The sequence below is a fragment of the Calonectris borealis genome, chromosome 3 (assembly GCF_964195595.1).
Source record: "Calonectris borealis chromosome 3, bCalBor7.hap1.2, whole genome shotgun sequence".
NCBI lineage: Eukaryota > Metazoa > Chordata > Aves > Procellariiformes > Procellariidae > Calonectris > Calonectris borealis.
The window spans coordinates 57023651-57043432 of record NC_134314.1 but is presented as its reverse complement, the minus strand read 5'-3'; positions in this window follow the sequence as shown (position 1 = coordinate 57043432).

Genomic DNA, 19782 nt, shown 5'->3' with positions numbered 1-19782 from the left:
GGGCAGAGTTCATGGCTAATATGCCTTAAATGGGGAAAGTATTCCCAGTATCAGGAGGCAGACTCAAAGAGATGTCACCATGAAGTAACAACCACAGCACAGGTCTCTCAACGTGCAGGAGCATGCACCTCTTTGCATCCTCTCTTTGCGTTCCTATGCGGGAAGGAGGAAAAGCCACACACCATACAGATTGCACCACAAGCGGTTGGGTGCAATCAGGAGTCTGCAACACAAGAGCGTGAGAGTAACATTAAATAAATTAAAAGGTGCAAAAATATACCCAAAAGGTTACCAGGGGATACTTGTCTTCATCTTTCACTATGCACTATGAGACATGGCAGCATGTAAATGATCGTGGCCTGACAACGCTCCTGGAAAAACAGTAAATTTTGAGCTATAATCCATTTCAAAATGGTCATTTAGTTTGCCCATGGTAATTTGTCCCTCTCTAAGGGCTTTCTAACCTGTCAGGCTGATTTCAGCCAAATTTTTCTCCAGAGATGAAGCACTCGAGTCCCACTAACAATTGCATGCCTGCAAGTTCTTAAAAATACATTGTTAAGAAAAGGAGAGAGTATTTACAATAGCTACAGACTTTTGATCCTATCAAAGGTGATGGTGGTGGTAAATAAGTTGGGAATAAGGAGGTACTCATTTTAGGAAAAATAGGGACCACGCAGTCAGACATCAGTAACTCGGCACTGCTGGCTGCTTTCAGCCAGAGGGACATCAGGGAGGAGGGGGGAGGCAGCTGCACCCCAGCGGGAGCTGCAGCGTTTCGGAGGCAGCAAGGAGGGCACTTAGCATGGGTCAGGGCCCTGGCTGCACTGTGCAAGGTCGGGTCTGGAAGGAAACATCTTTGGGCAAAGACTCTCTTCTTTGCACCAAAGAGCCCCTTAGCATCTGCACCTGCCACACAGTTATTTTCACCTTGTGGAGTGCCCAAAATGTGCCAGGTCTTTCTCCTAGCCTGAGGGAGGGGCAATTCCTTCCACTGAGAATTTACAATTTAGCAAAATTAAAATGAAATCTCAATTACTAAATAAGCATCTTATATGCCTGCAAGAATTTTGTTTTCCTGTCTTGTGACCTTTTTCTGATTTTTTTTTTTTTTCCTGGTGACTTGGAAACTATAGTCACATCAGCATTTCTGTTAAAAAAAAAAAATCCTTGTAAGAACCGTGTAAAGGAGATGAATATTTAACAACTGTTTCTCCTTCACTAAACAGAAATAAGCAAGGCCCTGGGAGGTGTTTGGGTTTGAGTTTTATTCTAGGGCAGGGAAGAGAGGAAGAGAAGGGTCTTTTAGTAAAAAGTAAGTCTAGTGCAGTTCAATGGACTTTGAATTCCCAAGTTTTTAATTAAAACGTGGATCAAAGTAGCAACGAATGCCAGTTGGAAAGTCTGCATTCATCTGAAAACAGAGACCAGCCAGTCCAGAGCTTTCCAAACCCGTCACATTCAGCAGCCCCACAAGGGATGGAGGGGAACAGCACAGAGCTGCTCAGCCAGCTCTGCTGTCAAGTGGCTTTTACTTCCCCACGCGAGGGAGCAGCAAAGGTATTGAGCAGACAGATGATGAAAAGATGGGGGGGAGGAGGGCAGAACATCAGAGGAAACAGATTCATAAGAATAATTTAATCTAGAACATAAAATTAATCCAACAAAATAGAGGAACAGATGCGAAGGGATTTGAAACTCCTTCTTGGATCATATCCCCTTAACTTTACTGTACTCACAATCTGAATGTAATCTTATTTATTCATAATATGGAAACCATATTAATTAAGCAATAAAATACTCCAGACAGCTTATTGTTAGGATTATTTACATAATGTGTGTATTAAAGGGGGAGGAGGAGAAATTAGTGCCTCCATCCTGAGAGGTGACTAAACACTGGAGGAAATAATTCCTGGCTTTTTATAGCATGAAGGATTCCTCTTGCTGTTGGAGCACTTGCCACAGACAGTTTTTCAAGGAACTTTGTTAATTAAGATATGTACTCATACGAGCAAATATTTGGCTATCTCGGTGTTGCTGTTATCTCCCCCGTGAAGCTGAGAGAACCAAGGCAAACAGAGAGGAATAAGGAGATCTGAAATATTTCCCATCTCTGACCCCACTAAGTAGGCTAAGTCAGTCATCTGCTTTAACCACAAGGTGATTAGTACAGCGATGACAAACAGATACAAATCTGGATGAGCCCTCTGGGGAGCCTGCCAAGGAACACGCTGCCTTTCCAAGCAGAAGACATGCCATATAACTGATGGGCAACCTTGGGCAGCAAACTGGAGGTCCTGAGGACATTGGTTTTGCCTCCAAGGTAGCAGAATAGAGGTTACATCGCTAACCTCCTCTGCTAGCTTCGGCAAGCCAGGCCTGTCTGTTATTACAGAGCTATGGTGTTCAGGACCTGGCTGAATTTTGCCTGTACAATCAAACTTGACAAATAAAAATTAATTAAGAGCAGGAAGGAGTTCATCAACAGATGCTTACCTGAATATTGGGGCTAACAGGCAATATGAAAGTCATTTTCTCTCTCCAGGCAAAGAGCTCTCTTACTTTACAACCCTTGCACTACCTTCAAGTTTAGCAGAGGTGGTTCCACAATTTCTTCCAGCAGGGATTACTATGAGCCCTGCTCACCTTAAAGCTGGATTCAGTTTTAAGGGACACCACTGATCTCCTAAGTACTTAACAAGTACAGGTCAGGCCATCATGCCTGTGTAATTTACTAATGAGACAGCTGCATCTGTGCTCCAGGTGCCTTCACTATTTCTTAATTGTTTTCCTTTGCAGAGGGATGAACCATTACCACCTGAGCTTTTCTTCATAGTTTTAGTCTTCCTAATACTGTGTGCCAGCCGTTCCTTGCAGAGCAGTGAGGAACAAGATCTAACTGATGCCCAAGCGAGTACAGCTGAGGGAGGAAGCTGGAACATAATGTCTCTCATGGGCATAGGCTCACTGTCCATGACCAGCGTCAGCAGAACAACGCTTGAGAGAGCTCAAGTTTTTAATAACCTCACTGACTAACTTCACAGAACTTTAGGGCTGAGTGAAAGTAAAAGAATACATCTGCAAAAAAAATACACTTGCTTGTTTTAAACTCTTCCCTTTTCCAAATAGAAAAGTTTACCCTCATCTTGGGACTGGAGATAGTAAAATATTTCTCCCCAACATCACTGCTTTTACCAATCTTCTTTAGTTTGTTTGCAAGTGACTTAAAAGAAAAGCTTGCTTTTTTGTGTAGATAAAAGCACCTTGTATGAGGAAGACCCAGTCATGCTGGGAGCCCTACATATGTATTACAGTAATTAAGAGCGGAGACTTCATCACTGCTGTGGACAAACTGTTACTTTCTCCATTGTAAAATCTAGACACATCTTTACTCTTGGAAAAGAAAACTATTTTATTGATCTCCCTTCAGAGACTAATTGAAGGAAGAAGATTTCAAAGGGTAAGAAAAAAAATGATTCAGCCACCAGGCCATTACTGACAATATGCTGCAATTATTCTGTCTAGCTTTTGATACAGCTGCTCAAAAAGATCTTCCTCCCCTGAATAATTTCCAAAGATTTTGGTTTTCTCCCCCAGCCAAAATATTTATATTGAAAACTGTATTCTACCTTGCCCTCAAATAAACATCTTGTCTATACATACAGCAACAAAGGAAAATCTTACAGTCAGATTGCTATACTGAAACGCAGAAAGCCTATGTTCGGTCAGTCATAAAAAGACGTGGCTCTGAGGAATGAGTAGAAGAGTTTCTATCAAAGCAGGGGATTACTGATCTAACCCAGTTACCTGGGAGGCCCAAGTCTGAAATGCTATTTTAAATTGTGTCATTAGACAATAAGGAATTAGAATTATTCATTGTGTCTAACCTAACCTCATTACAGCCTCCACTGGGAATAATTATTTCAAAATGTTTCTTGCTCTTCAGAACCTAAGGGCACAATTTTTGAGTCTTCCTGAACTTGGTTAAAATCACTTCTCTAATTTCTGGGGAGCTGCTCTGACTCCCAGCACAAACTGAACCCACCTCGGAACTAATCTTATTTGCGGCAAAGAAATGCAGGTAGTTGCTGTTGCATTCATCTCTCTGCCCTACCCCAGCCAACGCCATCACACCGCAGCCCGCGGCTGTGTCCCTTACGTCCCTTTGCATCACAAAGGTTTGCCCAGGTGGGGGGATCCCACCTTTCGAGTCAGGGCAATGTTACTGCTACCACATTGTTGCAAAGCAAACCTGCCAAAAATCAGGTGCTTTCCTAGTTTGTGTAACCCTTTCCTGCAGAAATGGAAGGATAATGAAATGTGTGTCATTATATGCAATTTGCAGCTTCCTATCTTTTGGAGAAACTCCTCACACACCCCGCATCCAACCTCTGCCAGACAAAGCTTTTCTAAAACAAAGATTCCTAGGGGGCACAATACTTCATTTGCAGAAAATGGGTCATTGCAAATATTTCTTTCAACATCTCGTCTGATTTGTGAAGATCAGAGTGTACTTAATAAGAAATGTAACAAATGTCGCAAAATAAACCACATAAAGTTCTGGCAATAATGTTAGCACAGCTGCAGGAGATTATCAAATTGCTGTTTAAAGGAGTAACTAGAAAGACTCTCTCAGTAATATTTCAGATTCTTTCCACAAACATAAAGTACAGTTCCAATGAAAATGTATGCTGTGACTTCTGTCAGTCAGGTCTTGACTTGTCTAACGCTATTTTCTTGTAAATTAGCCTGTTCAGAGCCAACCTTTGTCCTTTCAAGGATTTTTAATGCCCTTATGAAAAGATCTAGAGAGCTGCCATCCAAAAGGAGTTGAGGTGGAAGATGCTCTCCTCTGTTTTTTTTATACTCAGACGCTCTGTCTGCTGAAAAAGGCACTAAAAAAAAAAGAGAAGTAGTGATGAAGCTAGAAAAAAATTCTAAAGAGTGACTGAAATCAGAAATAGAAGTGAGAGTCAACTGGAAGAGGCAATCTTTTCTCTCCATTCTTCTGAGTCATATTGGACTTCAGTGGAGTTAGTCTACCAAGATCTTTTACTGTTTAAGCATGGGAATAATTCTTCCATAACTAAAAAGCTTTAAAAGTTTCCAGAATATTACATCTTCAGCTCAGGAATGTTCTTTTGCATTGCTCTGATCTAAAATCATGACCAGTATGAAATAGGTATAAATATTGGTCCTGTTTCCCAGTAAGCTACTTAAGATTTCTGGAGACGATTCAGAACTGAAACAATCTCTCCTGGGATTATCAGACATAAAATAATATCATCCTCACAAATAAACAGATTGTGATGCATTTCCTGATTAGCCAAAAGAGCACAGCAAGACAAGATTAAGTAAACCAACTGACGTAAAAGCAAGATATAACATCTCATCTAAAAGTGAGCTGTTGAAGTGCTAAACAAAATGAATGAGGAAAAAGTCATTTGTAAAAGTGGCCCAGTGTTTGTGCGTATATTTCTTCTTTTTCAAAGAAGCTCTTATTATAACACAAGTCATAAATAAATAATATTTTACTTCTATACAGTTCCAGTAAACATTATTTGGTAGTTACATTTGTTATCTCAGATTTTACAGGGATTTTCAAGCTACATCATTAATGCATCACGCAGGTCCAAATCACGTCACCAATTTACAACAATATAAATAATCACAATATAAACAATATAAATAATACCACCACGTCACCAATTTTCAACAATGCAAAACTCTTCTGTTTGAGATTTGACCAACGTGCCCCAAAAACTTTGGTCTGCCATCTGAAAGCTGACCTCTCATTCAGAACACAGGAGACAAAGACTATTCCTGTTAATGGAGGAAATGGGCAAGGCTTCCTTTCAATGCTCAGCCAGCTTCTTTTACAAAAGCTAATTTTTGACACTCATTCAGGAAATCTTTTATTAGTACTAAGAACTCTGGATGATCCTTCAGTAACTCTACTTATTGTTTTCCTCAAAGAACAAAAAGGATTCATGAATAATGTTTTGGACATATGCATATCCTTATAGCATGTTACCAACAGCCTAGCACCTTCATTTCACTTAATTGGGAATGTGAGAGGGCGATAAAGATTGTACCAGTTTTTCAATGGGGGATGTAGATCTGGTTTTGGTTTAGGGGGCTTGGGGGCTGGGGGGTTTTGGGTTGGTTTTGCAAGTTTTAATCCTGCACTCAGCACCGTAAAATTCCAACCTGTTCCAGTAGCACATTAAGCAATTGTTATCTCCGTTTCTTCATGGGGGGAAAATGCAAAATGAAGCATTTTAGGCCTCCTGCAAGATGCCTCCTTCTATAGTCGTGGTCCATTCCTCCCTACTATGATTCATACCAAAGATTCTTCACTCGGCCCCCCAGCTAGAGCTGGTTAAAGCCTCAGTACACAGTCGCTTGTTTATCTTCCTTACGCTAAGAAATGGCCTGTTTGTTGTTGTCAGAACAAGCAGCAATTTTATAGTCTTTAATAAGTTAAAGATCGGTGACTGACATGTTAGAGGCAAGTTTTGTCTCTGCATACATACGCTATACACATGACTCATGGTTTTAAACTTCACTGCCTAAGCTTAAGTCAAACAATAAGATACAGTTTAAAACATACCAAAACACACCAGGCGAACAGAAGTTATTTTTGCCCTGTTGTGAAGCAAAACAAAAAAATATGTACATTTAATTAGAAGCGATTGTGTGTGAAATGTTTTACACCCACTCAGCGCTGCCACGGCCTCTACAATTTGTGCGGGTGAGCTCCGACAGCGCTGTGCTGCCACCCTCTGTCCTCGGTCCTCCTAACCATCAGCAAGTAATGTGGGGGCAATATTCCCTTCTCCTCAGTCTGGGAATCTGTGAAGGTTAAAATCTACATCATACAAGCAGCTGACGAGTTATCAGAGCACGACAGAGAGCTTTTTTTCTTCCCAAGCATCTTAAGCCTTGCCGGGCATCCTGTGCTACCTGTAATGCTGAGGTTACAGGACCATTTGGGAAGCCCATGGTAAAAGGTCTTAGCTTGGAGGAAGAGTCTCGGTGAAGCAGGCTTGTGTGTACCTGCAGCTGCACTCAGCATATCAAAAAAGGAACAAAACCCGAAGCTGACCCCACATTCATAAGGACCAGACCACTTCTGCTCTCGTGATTTTGTTTAGGTTCTTAAGGTCACCAGGTCTGTCTTACTAGTCCACATTTACTCTGCGATAGCCTTTAGAAACAATAAAGGTAAGCATTGTTATATACATACGTTGCCTGTATTTCAGGGCATGTTTATTCAGTATTACTCATGTTTGAAACAACTGGAGAAACGTGCTTTCCCTTGCACATCCCAAAATGTCCCAAGGGACCGCTGTTTTGGAAGGCTTGTCAGCATAAAGAGGGGCTCAGAATCTTCCCCGTCACACTGACAGGCACTGACTGGCCCTGGGTATTTTCTATGAAGTCAAGAACTAGGATTATTTTGTTCACAGAATCCTCTCCCAGACTGGACTTCTTGAAGCATTTCAGTTGAACATTTGTCACTTTGTGAGAGAGGGAGGAGCCCTTAATGTAGCCAGAGATCTGAAAACCAACACAGACCCTCAACCATGAAGGCAGAGGAGCAATATCTTAACAACCAAGCAGAACGGCAAAACAACTTCCACCTTCCTGGCTGGAGTGTGCCTGGCTCCAGTCCTTCAACTCAATGCCAAGTAACTCTTCCAGTCCCATGGTTAGGCAGGTTCCATCAAGAAATCAAGAATTATGACAAGAGAAACTAGATTAATAAATTCTGAGCAGTAATTAGGTCAAATACACACCTTTCTAGCCTAGCTATGTAAACAGCAAGGAAAAGAGCCCTGTGGCTGGTGACATGGGAGACCTGAACAGAACATAAACAGCCCAAAAGTATCCTCGGTCTGTTAATCTCAGCTTTCCATAAGAACTGCCAATGTTCCTTTTCAGGGCTTCTGTCTGCTCTGAAGGGAACTCATAAAGCAGAATGTAAAGCTGAAAACAAGGATAAATACCAATAAGACTTTCTCTTCTGTGTGCTTTTTCCATGGGAAGGGAAAAATACAGACTGTAATCTGCTAAAATGAGCTGAAGTCCAGAGAAAGCTGACCATTTCTCAAGAGTTGTCAAGCATTAACTATATTCCACCGTAAGCAGCAAGCTTACATGGAAAGGATTTTGCACGGTGCTAGCAATGCACCAACGCTTTGTGAAGCCTAGCTTTCGGCACACTTGAAATACCTAGGCAGAGCTTTACAAAATACGGGGTGGGGGGGGAGCGGCGCAGAAAGCTAGATCTTCAGGGTGAGGCAAAGTCATTCCAGGGCATGTAGATATTTCTAGATGGCTTTGCAGCATCCTATTTGCCCTTCAGTGTTTTGCTGTTTCTGTTCATTTCTAGATTGTCTCCCCCATGGCACTATTATGCCTTACGATGTTTGGAAGTCATAAGTGCACTTTTGCACTCATTAAGCTCTCAGCAGAAAGTTGCTGTAAGTGTAAAATAAGTCAGGGTGTCAAAGTGTCTGGCAAGAAAAGAAAGCAGAAAGCGTGGAAGGAGTGCAAGGAAAACACAAGGGCATGTGTCAGCCCCTCCTTCCCAGGGCAGGGGAGAGTTCATAAATTGGCCAAGGGTCACTACACAATTGTTAATGCCAACCTCCCGTTAGCGGGCTGCTAAGCTCTGTTTGGGCGGGGAGTGGAAGGGAAGGACAGAAAAGCAGACATTCCTGTCTTTTACAGTTTCAGCTCCCAGACATACCAAGCAGAGGGATAAAAACACTGTCATCTTACATTTAGGAAGGTCACTTTTGCTGGTGCTTGTGGCTTTATCACAAGCTGTAAGGGCCACAGCAAACAGTAGACAGTTGTGTGCCCACATGCACGCACCCACATACACAGGGAAAGGTAAGATCTAAATAAAGACATTCTAGCTATGCATGGACTTTTGAGGCTAAAGGGACACTGTAGAAACTGTAATAGGTGTGACTCCACTCGGAGACCTTAAAGTCAGAGTCCTTAGAAACCCCCATGAGATGCGAGTAATGCATGTATTCACATGTATCCTCACTGTACATAAAATTTACTGCAGAAGAGAATCAACAATTTCACTTACATCAATGACAGCCTTTTTCCTAGAGGAAAAAACCCACCCTTGTATAAAAATAGCCTCTATTCATTGATCCTCAGAAAGAAGCAAACATTGCTTTTCTCCTCTGCTGCTCAACAGCAGCTTCAAAATAGCTCTTAGAAGACGAGAACTTTCTTAGCCCTCTGACCCAGAACTGCTCCTTCACTTTTTCTCCTTGTAAATATATTGGTTTTCCAAATTAAACCACAAAGTGCACCACCAGCATGAAGACAGCCTCCTGACTTTAAACTCTTTCCCCTCTGGGTCTCAACACAAGCATGCCTGAGGCTCCACTGTTCTTAAAAGGGTCTTAGAAACTGCCCTGAAAGAAATTCTACCCTGCTTACTGGCTATCTGCAATTACTGCCTCAATGCCATTTTTCTATCACACTTACTATCTAATTTTCTCCAGTTCAGCTTTCATCCTTTTCAACACCAAAATCCCTCCTGAAATTTGAGATGGCATCTTCCTTAGCAAGTTTGTGTTGTTATACTTTAGCTCATTTCGCCTTGTCTCAACTTTTTGATTCAATTACATCCTTATTCACAAATCTGCACAGAAGACCTGGTCATGACAGTTGAGTACATTGCTCCCTGTGGTCCAAAAATCTGATCACATCTATCCTATCTTCCATGAACATGTTAAAAAAAAAAAAAAAAACAACCACAAAAAACTGCACATCCATGCAAAATTATTTGTACTTTTAGCTTCTACATCTGTAGCAATGAGGCCTCCATCTTCACCACACACTGTGTGAAAGACTACTATCTCCTCCGCTCTAAAGCTACTGCCTGAGTTTATGGCGTGCCTTTTACTCCTAATGAAGATGACAAAGGCACAAGTGAGTAACAGTTCACTACAGGAGATACACATGCAACCCACAGATGCCAAAGTAAAAAGGACATTGCTCTTTCAAACCACCTTTGGCATGAGAACTCTTTAATCACCATTATTTATAAGGCCAATTAAGCACCCAAGTTGCTTGAATACAGTAAGGTGAGTGTTTCCCTCCCTCCCAATCTGCCATCCCACACTTTGCTGTTGTTTGGAGAGAACCTGTCAGTGGCTGTAGCTTCTAAGCCCGGACTTCAATTTTCTCCTAGCAGAGTTAGCCAGCAGAGAAGGCAGCAACCTGACAGCCTTCTTTTAGTACTAGAGCACTGTCTAATGCACCTGCTATCAGAGGTAATTTTACAGAGAAGCCTAGAGATAATTTTTCAATTTGCTGTCTAGTGAATCAATTGTAGCTCAGTAATCAAGACAATGGCTTGTAAAATGCAATGTGTGGAGTGTATAAGTAGAGTGACGGTTTCACGCTGCAAATCTGAATCAGAGCAGAGTAATAGTATTTTCCCTTAAGCCTATGGAAACCCCAGAAGGACCTCTGAATTTAAATGGGTAGAAGCAAATTACAACTGCTGATACTATTAAAGATTCTTCTTGCTTCTGATAAAAGTAGCAGGGAAATCGGTGTAGGCAGGCTTCAGTATAAGCAGCACGCTGTGGAAAGGCATAGTTGAGGTCATAGCCTTCTTATAGAAGGACTGAAGGAAAATTTAGGACTGTTGTAAATTGGGCAATACTTTCAATTCACAGACATCACTGTTGCTCTTCATTTAAAAGATCTTTAAATGAAACATAGCATCCTAAAGGCAGCTATGTCATTGTCATGTCAGTAAGTCTCATATGAGTAGTTTGGAACAAGGTTCTGGCTGGATTTTTGTTCTGATTTTTAATATATGTTTACTTGAGGAAGGAGGAAAACTAGGAGAAATATAACAGGAGAAGAAATAAAGGCTAGGTACCTGACACTATGACCTTAAAATGTAACAAAAAAAATGTTGTGCAAAGTCCTATCAGGTAGAAAGGGATTTCAATTATAAGCAAAGCAAGTCCTTCCTGTTTCCTCTAGTTCCCAAGAAACAGGTTTTCCCCTAAGATTATCAAACTTCTTAGAGATCATTTGTGAGTTGGCTGATCAAAAGAAGGTTTCAATTTCACGTAAAATTAGAAGTAAGGTTCTTCACACCGCACTTCTAGAGATGGAGAGGTCCTCCTGTATGCGCTCATTTTTAATTCATTAATTGTTTATATTTTTAAGTTTACATTCAAAAGGTTTACAACCAAAAAGGTTGAGGATGTCTTAGCAATCTTCTGTTTCCTTTATTCTGAATTACACGGGTAGGATAGGAAATTACATGTCTTTCTAAACAAAAGAGATTAAAAAAAATAAAGAAGGAATAGATAACCAATTTCCATACTAATCTCAGAGTACAGGTAACTGAAAACAGTTCCCCTAGTGAGTAAACTTCTGCCAGAGGCAAAGACCATACCACTACGGCAAAAAAAAAGACGTATTTTTTCACTGTTTACACGGGTATGTTCTCCAGGCGAAGCAACTCCTCACTGAAAAGGGAACAGAATTCCAACAGGCTACCCCATGTCCATATGTTCAAAGGGTTTTACCTAAAGGAATCTTAAATGCTGAGCAGTTATAAAAATACAAGAAAAGGAACAGCGGCAGAAACAGGCTAGTTTGTTGCCTGCCTAGAAGTTGGCATCAGTGTATCTTGTATGGACCTTGTAAGAGATGGTCTCTGTCTCAAATAAGTTATAGCCTTGGGGAAGACAGAAAGGAAGCAATATTACTGAAATCCCAACAGAAAAAAAAGTGTTTAACCTGTTTAATTTGACTATAGTAACACAGGAATGCTACAGCCAAGTGAACAATTCTCTGACCAGTGCTCTACCCACAAGCCTATCCTTCCTTTTAGCCCGTAAAGGAGGTTAAATATCTAAAGGGGGCTTAAATATTTTTCTTTTATGCTGCTGAAATGAAGCTGAAGAACTATCTGCAATTTCCGGTGGAACAGTGTAAAAATTAGCAAACCAGGATAGATGTAGGTAATACTACAGTTATACATGACTTATTTTGCCCATGAACATTTGCAACAAAAGAAACCAGATGTTTCACTGCTTTGGACAGATGCACCATTTTTAAAGGCAATAATTTAAATTCATTGTCAGAATAAGCGTACTTGCACTTTAGCCTGGTAATTTATCTGTCTGGGAAAACAGCTTTTGCATAGCCAGCACTGCCTACTTTCTTATTGAATGCTTAATAGAATTGACACTGCAGGCTCTTAAAGTCCAGTTTATGAACACACAAGATCAAGAAAGATAGTTTGGAGACTCTTCTGGTTTTATTAGTACATTGATTTGCAGAACAGGTTTTAAAATCAGATCTCTATTCTAAGAGACAAATTAAGAATACTCGATCTAAAACCACCTATTGGATTACTGGAGCTATCTTAGTACTGGATATTCGCTTCAGGTATATAAACCTGAAAAAAACCCTGTACATCCAATTTACACATTTTGTTGGCTTTGTTAACCATTTGTAAACAAATATGTGGGCCAGGTATCCATCCATTTGTGTAAGTCCCATACCTAAATATATGTCTGTGGCAAGTTATTTATGGCAAAAGGTTTTTGCAAATTAAGAAAAGCATTCGAGGCCCACAAAGTTTGTCCCATGCATCTCCCAAGACCTCCATTTTCTCACAGTCATCATCTGCTCCATGAGAAGTGCCACTGCAGGGACTTGTGTGAGAAAACAGGCGTGGCAGACTCAAGCTGGGAATAATAAGTAGCACCTAAAATACGCACACGCAGAAAAAGACCAGCAAGACTATGTGGGACAGCAATTTAGGCCAGTATATGAGACATGATGAGTCAGTTTTGATTTTCTAGTATTCCAGTATTTTCTCTCCAATCCAGCCTAACCTGTGCTTACTCACATACAATACTAAAAACCTGAGGTCAGAGCTTGTCTCTGCAGCAGGGATACAAACCTTAGTCTCTCACATCACAGGGGATGTCCCCCTGTTTCTCCAGTATAATCCTCTCATTTTCTCTCTTTATATGGACAGAGCCATATAGTTTGCTTCTATCATCCAGCATTTCTGACATGTCTGACATGGCAAAAAAAAAACCCATACAACCAAAAAAACTCCACCACAAAAAAAAAAAAAAGGAGGACGGAGGTAGAGAGAGTCACTTACTTTATTTATACAAATCCATAAATCCAGATGACAGAGCAGTCATCTGGTGTGACAGTTCATGGCATCTAGAAAATTATTCTGGCAGATTTCCTATACCACTGGGGAAATCTTTGACCATTGCTAAATTTGCTGCAGTGAATCCCAGTTTGCTCTTGCCATGCTCTGAGAGAGACAAGCCATTCTTCTTTCCAAGAGAGAGTTTGTAACTGAGTTACATGTGGAATTGGGTACCTATTTATCTTTGGCACTTCCTGATGCCTTGCTTCTCTGACTCCACTGCTGCCCAACAATCCCTTTCTTAAGCATCTAACCACTATGCACTACCTGGAAAGCCCAGGAACATAGCTTCAGGTTGAATATTCCTTTTGGGGGGGGAGTCAAAAGGTCACTAATGCAACAGCAGCTCCTGAACATGTTAGCCAAATCCCACCAGTCCTATTAGCATAACAACAACAATCTGACAGTTTGCCATGAGTTTGTTTTCATTCCTGGAGACTAATTAAAACCAAGTTAGTTCAAAAATTAAGCTGGAACACCATATAGAGAAGCTGTTAAAAATGCATCCATTTGAAGTACACGTGACTGACCTGTGCAGTACCCATGCAGTATTTCTAGACTTTAGGTTGGTTACATTTTACCCCCGAGGAGTTATTAACATTTTATTAGACCATGTGTTTCACTGTGTCAAGTTCTAACAGAAAAATCAAGATAAAATGTTTTCCTCTCTAGCAGATCAGGAAGTATCACTGTTTGTTCACCCTGTATTTTAAACAGAACTGCAAGCTGTTCTGCACTTAAAATAGCAGTTCAGGTTATTTCCCATTTTGCCTGATCAGGGTAAGAACGTCTAGAACAAGAATTTTCAGGTACTTAAGCAACTTTCATGCAGTAGGTTCCTGGTCTTCATACTGAAGACCAAATGCTGTTCTTTGCCAAGATCCTTTTCAGGCAATAACTTGGACTTCAGGAGCTCTAATAGCCTCCTGGGTTTCCACAGAAGAATTTCCATAGATCACTGAAGAGAAGACTATCTATCTCCTTCACTGACAGCAGGAGCAAGTTTAACTCCCTTGTAAAGCTTCAGTTTTAATGCAAAAAAGATAATAACAAATGGTGTCTCAGAAAAAGATAAGTCCTATCCAAAGAGGTCTCTAAATAGAAAGACTAGCTGATAAGAAAGGCACAAATTCTAGGAACTCTTTTCATCTTTTTTTTTTTTTTAAAAGGAGAAGGGAATTGAAGTTTAAAGTCATTCAGCACTGCCCTCCTCCCCCCTCAGAATAATCCTCCAAAGAGGGTAAAAGCACAGCACAAAGCACAACAACGAATTATTTGGACAACTTCCCAGACAGCAGCACCCACAAAACCTCCTTCAGCTGGTTTCAAAGTTATAGTGACTATTTAGAAGGTAAAGCAGAAGATACGAGAGATGAAAAACAACAGCAACGCACCACTGCAGCTTTGTACATGAAATGCTCAAGGAGGGTACACAGAAGGAGCAAAGCACGGAAACCTTTTCCCTTGGTACCCATATTATTCTGAGTATGAGCACTGTTCACCTTGGACTATTCGATGTCTGGAAAGGCAGTAGCCATCAACCATCATTTCTCAATAGACAAGATCGAAAACTTCTGGCAGCGTCAGAAGTTCCAGCAGTGGAATTTGCCGTAACAAATGGCATTCACAGTGTACTTGCTTATACAAATAACTCATGGGTCTGTCTGTAGGCCTTCTGTATCCCGCTTTCTGTCCTAAATCAAATCACAGAATACTGAACTTTTAAACTGATCAATATAATCTTGGCCTAAATACCCAGTAATTTCAGCCTCCTCCTTCATCTTACCCCTCAAGGTAATTTGTCGGAGTTAGGTGCACAAATACGAATAAATTATAAATCCTTGTTTCTCACCTTCCACACAAGTGCCCTAATCACCAGTGTAGGGGGATGGGTGTAAAGACACAGTCCATTATTTCTGGTCGAGCCACCCCATGTATAATAAAGGGAAGTCAAGATTAATTGAGCTAAAAGAAGAGCACAAAAGACTGCGACTCTACATTGACTGTAAGCTACAGTTACAGTCTGTTGGGGGGAAGAACTCATTCTCTTCATCTTCTCCACTAATTATTTAATTTCAATACAGAAAAGTCCTCAAAGCAAGGACCAGAGCCTAGAGCATCACCTTGCAGGTGAGTGACCTCATCACTATACATGTTAGGCAACAGCTGAAAGAGTTTGTTATTGCAATCAGCTTCTGCTTGTCTCCTGTTTTCTAGAAGAGTGCTCTGACCAGAGATGATGGCTCCTTCCACACAAAAAGCTAAATAGTGCCAGAGCCCATTCTCTGGCCCCGATACCAGCTGTTACAGACTAGCCACATCCATAGCAATAAATGTCCTTCCCTCCAGAATAGTGGTACCCCATTCAAACTACAATTGGCAGAAGTCCTTTGCCTGTTCTTGGAGAGCACTTTTTGACACACCCAAGGAGCCAGACACCATACTAATAATTTAACATTGTTTTCACTCTGGTTCCAGTGTCCAGGCACCATTCAATTTGCTGGTATAGGCACAATTTATGAATCCTGTTCACTTCTCTGCCATTCAGATACAAAGTGACGCTGGGAGGTTCAGCACCATCTCCAATAAGGCGTGCAAACACATGCTTCTGAGCTGCTGGAAGACTTAATTTTAGAAAGGTGGTCACTACAAGCTAGTTATTTCTGCTGTTGAGCAACAATCCAATAAACATTGCAAAGTTCCTTATTGAGTCATTTTTGGTATTCATGTCTCTTTTTGGAGTGATTAGGAGAAATACACCTGTTTTGGCTGCTATGGTCCACATAATTACTTAGCATCTCCATGCAGCTCTTAATGCTTTTTTCCTTTGTTAGCTGTCCAGAGCCTACTGGATACAACCAAAAGATAAAAGCAAAACTTTATGTGTAAGTTTGCATGTTGGGAAATGAGTGAAGAAGGCAGGGCAGGCTCTGAAAACAGGATTCCCTCTCCCCCACAGCCAAATAATGAAAACCCCATACTACGTGAAAGCTTGTCAGAGGGCATTCAGGAGCACTGTCTCAGGTGGCTCTCTCTCAACCCACATATTCTTTGCTATTTTGCATCACTCCTTACAACTGGGCTTCAACATTAAAAGACAAATGTTGCATAACAGGTCTCAGAGAGAGGATTTATTTGGTAGAATTCACCCTCAAACCAAGAATCTAACATGCACACTTTCAACCACAATGATTTCTTCTCTCCGTACTCTTCCACGCTCCCCTACCTGCAAGGAAACAGCTGACCGAGGATCACAGGAGGAAACCGCTGCATCGATATCCCATAGAGAGCATGACCCTTGCAGCAGTATATGAACTACTCTGACTGTACGTGCTCACAGCTGTCATCAATTCTCACCAACACCAGTGAGGGCACATTTGTGGTTTCTAAGGGGATGCTATTTAGCTTTGATTTTGAGCCAAAAAAGGCTAGGAAAATAACTATAGAAAGTCTAGTTTATCTTTAAAACTTCTACCTCAGAGAAGCTATTTTCAATTGCCTCATGTCGTTCACCCCCACAAGAGTAGCTATCATAAATTCACACCACTCATGTTTTAGAATGAAGAAGGGTTTGATTTTGATGAAGACACAGGCAATTTAAAAAAAAAGTCGAGGGACAGACAAAGTGGTTGGAAGTTACCTCAGCCTTAACCAAAAAGACAGGAGAGCCTCTTCATAAAACAAAGCAGTCGACCTCCATGTTTTTATAACCTGTTTCGGCACTCCTGCAGTACACCCGCTCTGCGAGGTGCCAGCTCGTTGCAGTCACTTCCCTATCGATCTGTCTGCTGCATCTCTGGAAAGGTCAAGTAGGATGAGGGCCCTTTCCAGTGCTCTTTCAAAGCACTTCATTCCCTTCCAGAAAGGGCGAAAGCTCTCAGGTGACAGAGAGAGGCTAATTAATTCAGTCTTTTCAGCTGTGTAGAACTGTGACATTTATAATTCATTCTGAAAGGAAAATAAATATAATTTAATCTCCTTGAAGACATCACCACATCCCTTACCAAAATTTTGTACTACACTGCTTTATTCAGATGACACTTCAAATGTATCAGATTAACACTTTGAACATATTTGTATTCTGTGTTTGCCTCTTTCAAAGGTGGCTCCAGTGCTACCACATACAAATAACATATGTATTTATATTAAAAAAAAAATTACAGTAGTTCACAGCAGTGGCTGCAAACTCCTACGCAGAGCTATTGCAAATTATTATTTTAGGACTACTGCTGAAGCATTTTCCATAAAACAAGGTTTTTGATTTCTACCCATGAGACTGCTGCGTCAAAAACAGTACAGTTACTTATTTCAGTTAGCCACAGAATAGGTTTAGTTTATTTTATATGAAAACAAGAATTCTTTGTGTGTTCAGAAAGAGAATTGAGATTTTCCTTCAGGAAATTTGAAGGTCATCCTTGCAATCAAGAGATGTATGTAAGATCATGAGTACTGAAGAGAATTTTGGTTAAGTTTAAGGAAACTTTTGATGCAGTAAATATTTAGAAGAATTTCTGCTAGATGCCCAGAGCTTACACTAAATGAAAACAAGCCAAATGCAGATATTTTTTTTCTCTTGTTCAAAAGTGCCTTTGCTTTCCTTAGATGCAGAAACACACAACAGGGCTCACTATCTCCTTAGCAGGATGGGACCCTTGTAATAGCTTTAAATGGACAAGGCTGAGTCAACTATTAAAACAGGTCTAGTTCAGATGCAGTCTGTCCTTCAGATAAAGGGATTCCTGAATAGAGTCTGCCAACTGTCGAAACCAGCAACCAGAGCAATTTTTCAGCTGAAGGTACCTTTCCCTCAGGCCAGGACAGAACCTAACCATTTACCGTGCAACTCCTCGCGGTAGAAGGCCATGACAGCTGTATGGACGCTGGTGCAGACAGTTCTTGAGTCTAAGCCTCCTTGTTAATAAATACCTCTTACTATTTTCAGTTGCTTAAGATGTCCTAGATCCTTTGGAGAAATAACAACTCTTTAATATTAATGGCATTTAAGAATCAGAGTGATTTGCTGTAGATTTTTATCAAACTGCTCTGCTTATATTTCTAGAAAGACAATGTCCTTTCCAGTCTTATGTTCCAAAGTCGTCAACTCTTGTCCTCTGTTGTCCCCACAGCCATATCAAAAAATCTACTTTAACAGCAAATCAAGCACCAGCCAAGGCCTAGATAATTTTTAAGCCCTCCAGCTTAAAATTTTTATTTTTTAATTATTCTGGCTGGAAAGCTATTTCAGAACTTTAATGCTGTTGTTTGTAACTTTCTTTAGTGTTTACTAACCTTATACCCAGCTGTTCTGGGGCTAACATCATATCCTGTACCTTTAACAGGCTTTCTTCTATCATGATGCTTACCACCTTGATGTACTTAAAATCGTTAAACATTTTGGTTTTCAGTCTAATCTTCCTAAACTAAGTCAGTCAAGTCCTTTCAAGAAAATAAGCTCTCTATTCCCTCAATTCCTGATGAACCTATTCAGGTTTGAACTCATCTTTCCTGATAAAGGCTACTGGAGGTGCCTGTCAGTCATCTTACAACTGTACCTGCCTTTCCCATGGCTGTATTGGCACTAGGTGTGCGGCAATCAGCTTATACATTCTCATTTGATCAGTTTATTCCCTTCAAAACATTTATTGTCCCTAGGTTTTTACAGAGCAACGCATGAAATTGTTTCACTGCTATAACTCCAGTTTTAATTGTTTCTGTTCTATACACTAATCTTCCTACACATAGGCAATATTTCCCAAATTTTCTCTGCATTCTCCAATTGAAATAAGTGAAAATATTTTAAAAGTCCCAAAAATCCATACTTGCAAAAATACACTGATAGCATCCTTTCATCCATCAATTTTGCCTTGGAAAAGAATCTTTCACAGACCTGTAGAATAATTCAATTTGAAAGGGATCTCTGGAGATCACCTCTCACTCAAAGCAGAGTCAGCTTGGACATTAGATCGGATGGCTCAGGCTCATCCCCAACAGAGCTCTGAATCTCTTCAAGGGGGGAATTTTCACATTATCTCTGGACAACTTGATCCAGTGTTTGACCCTGCTCACTGTGAAAAAAACTCTTCATAACATCTAATTAGAATTTCCCTTGTTGCAACATGTGTCCTTTGCCTTTTATCCTACCACCGTGCACCTCTGAACAGTCTGGCCCCACTTTAACTTCACTTTCCACATTTTTCTACTAATTTGTGTCTTCTCATGTAATGATTTACTCCCTAGCATTGTATTAAGTGCTTTACTGAACTACGGAGGACTAATAAAAACACCCGTGTCAGCCCGAAACAATCTACTGTTAGTAAACACATACATCGCATTTCACCTCATTTTCCATTTATGTGCAAGTCCCCACATATCCTTACTTCAAAGTTGGTTATAAAGGCTTCTATATTTTGACAGTCAAACAGGTCTGTAGCAATCTGGATCACATTTTCTTTGTTCAGTAGCATATGTGCTATTTTTCCATTATTTTAGGATCACATCTAAGCTTTTTAAATCAGATAAACTTCTGTTTCCAA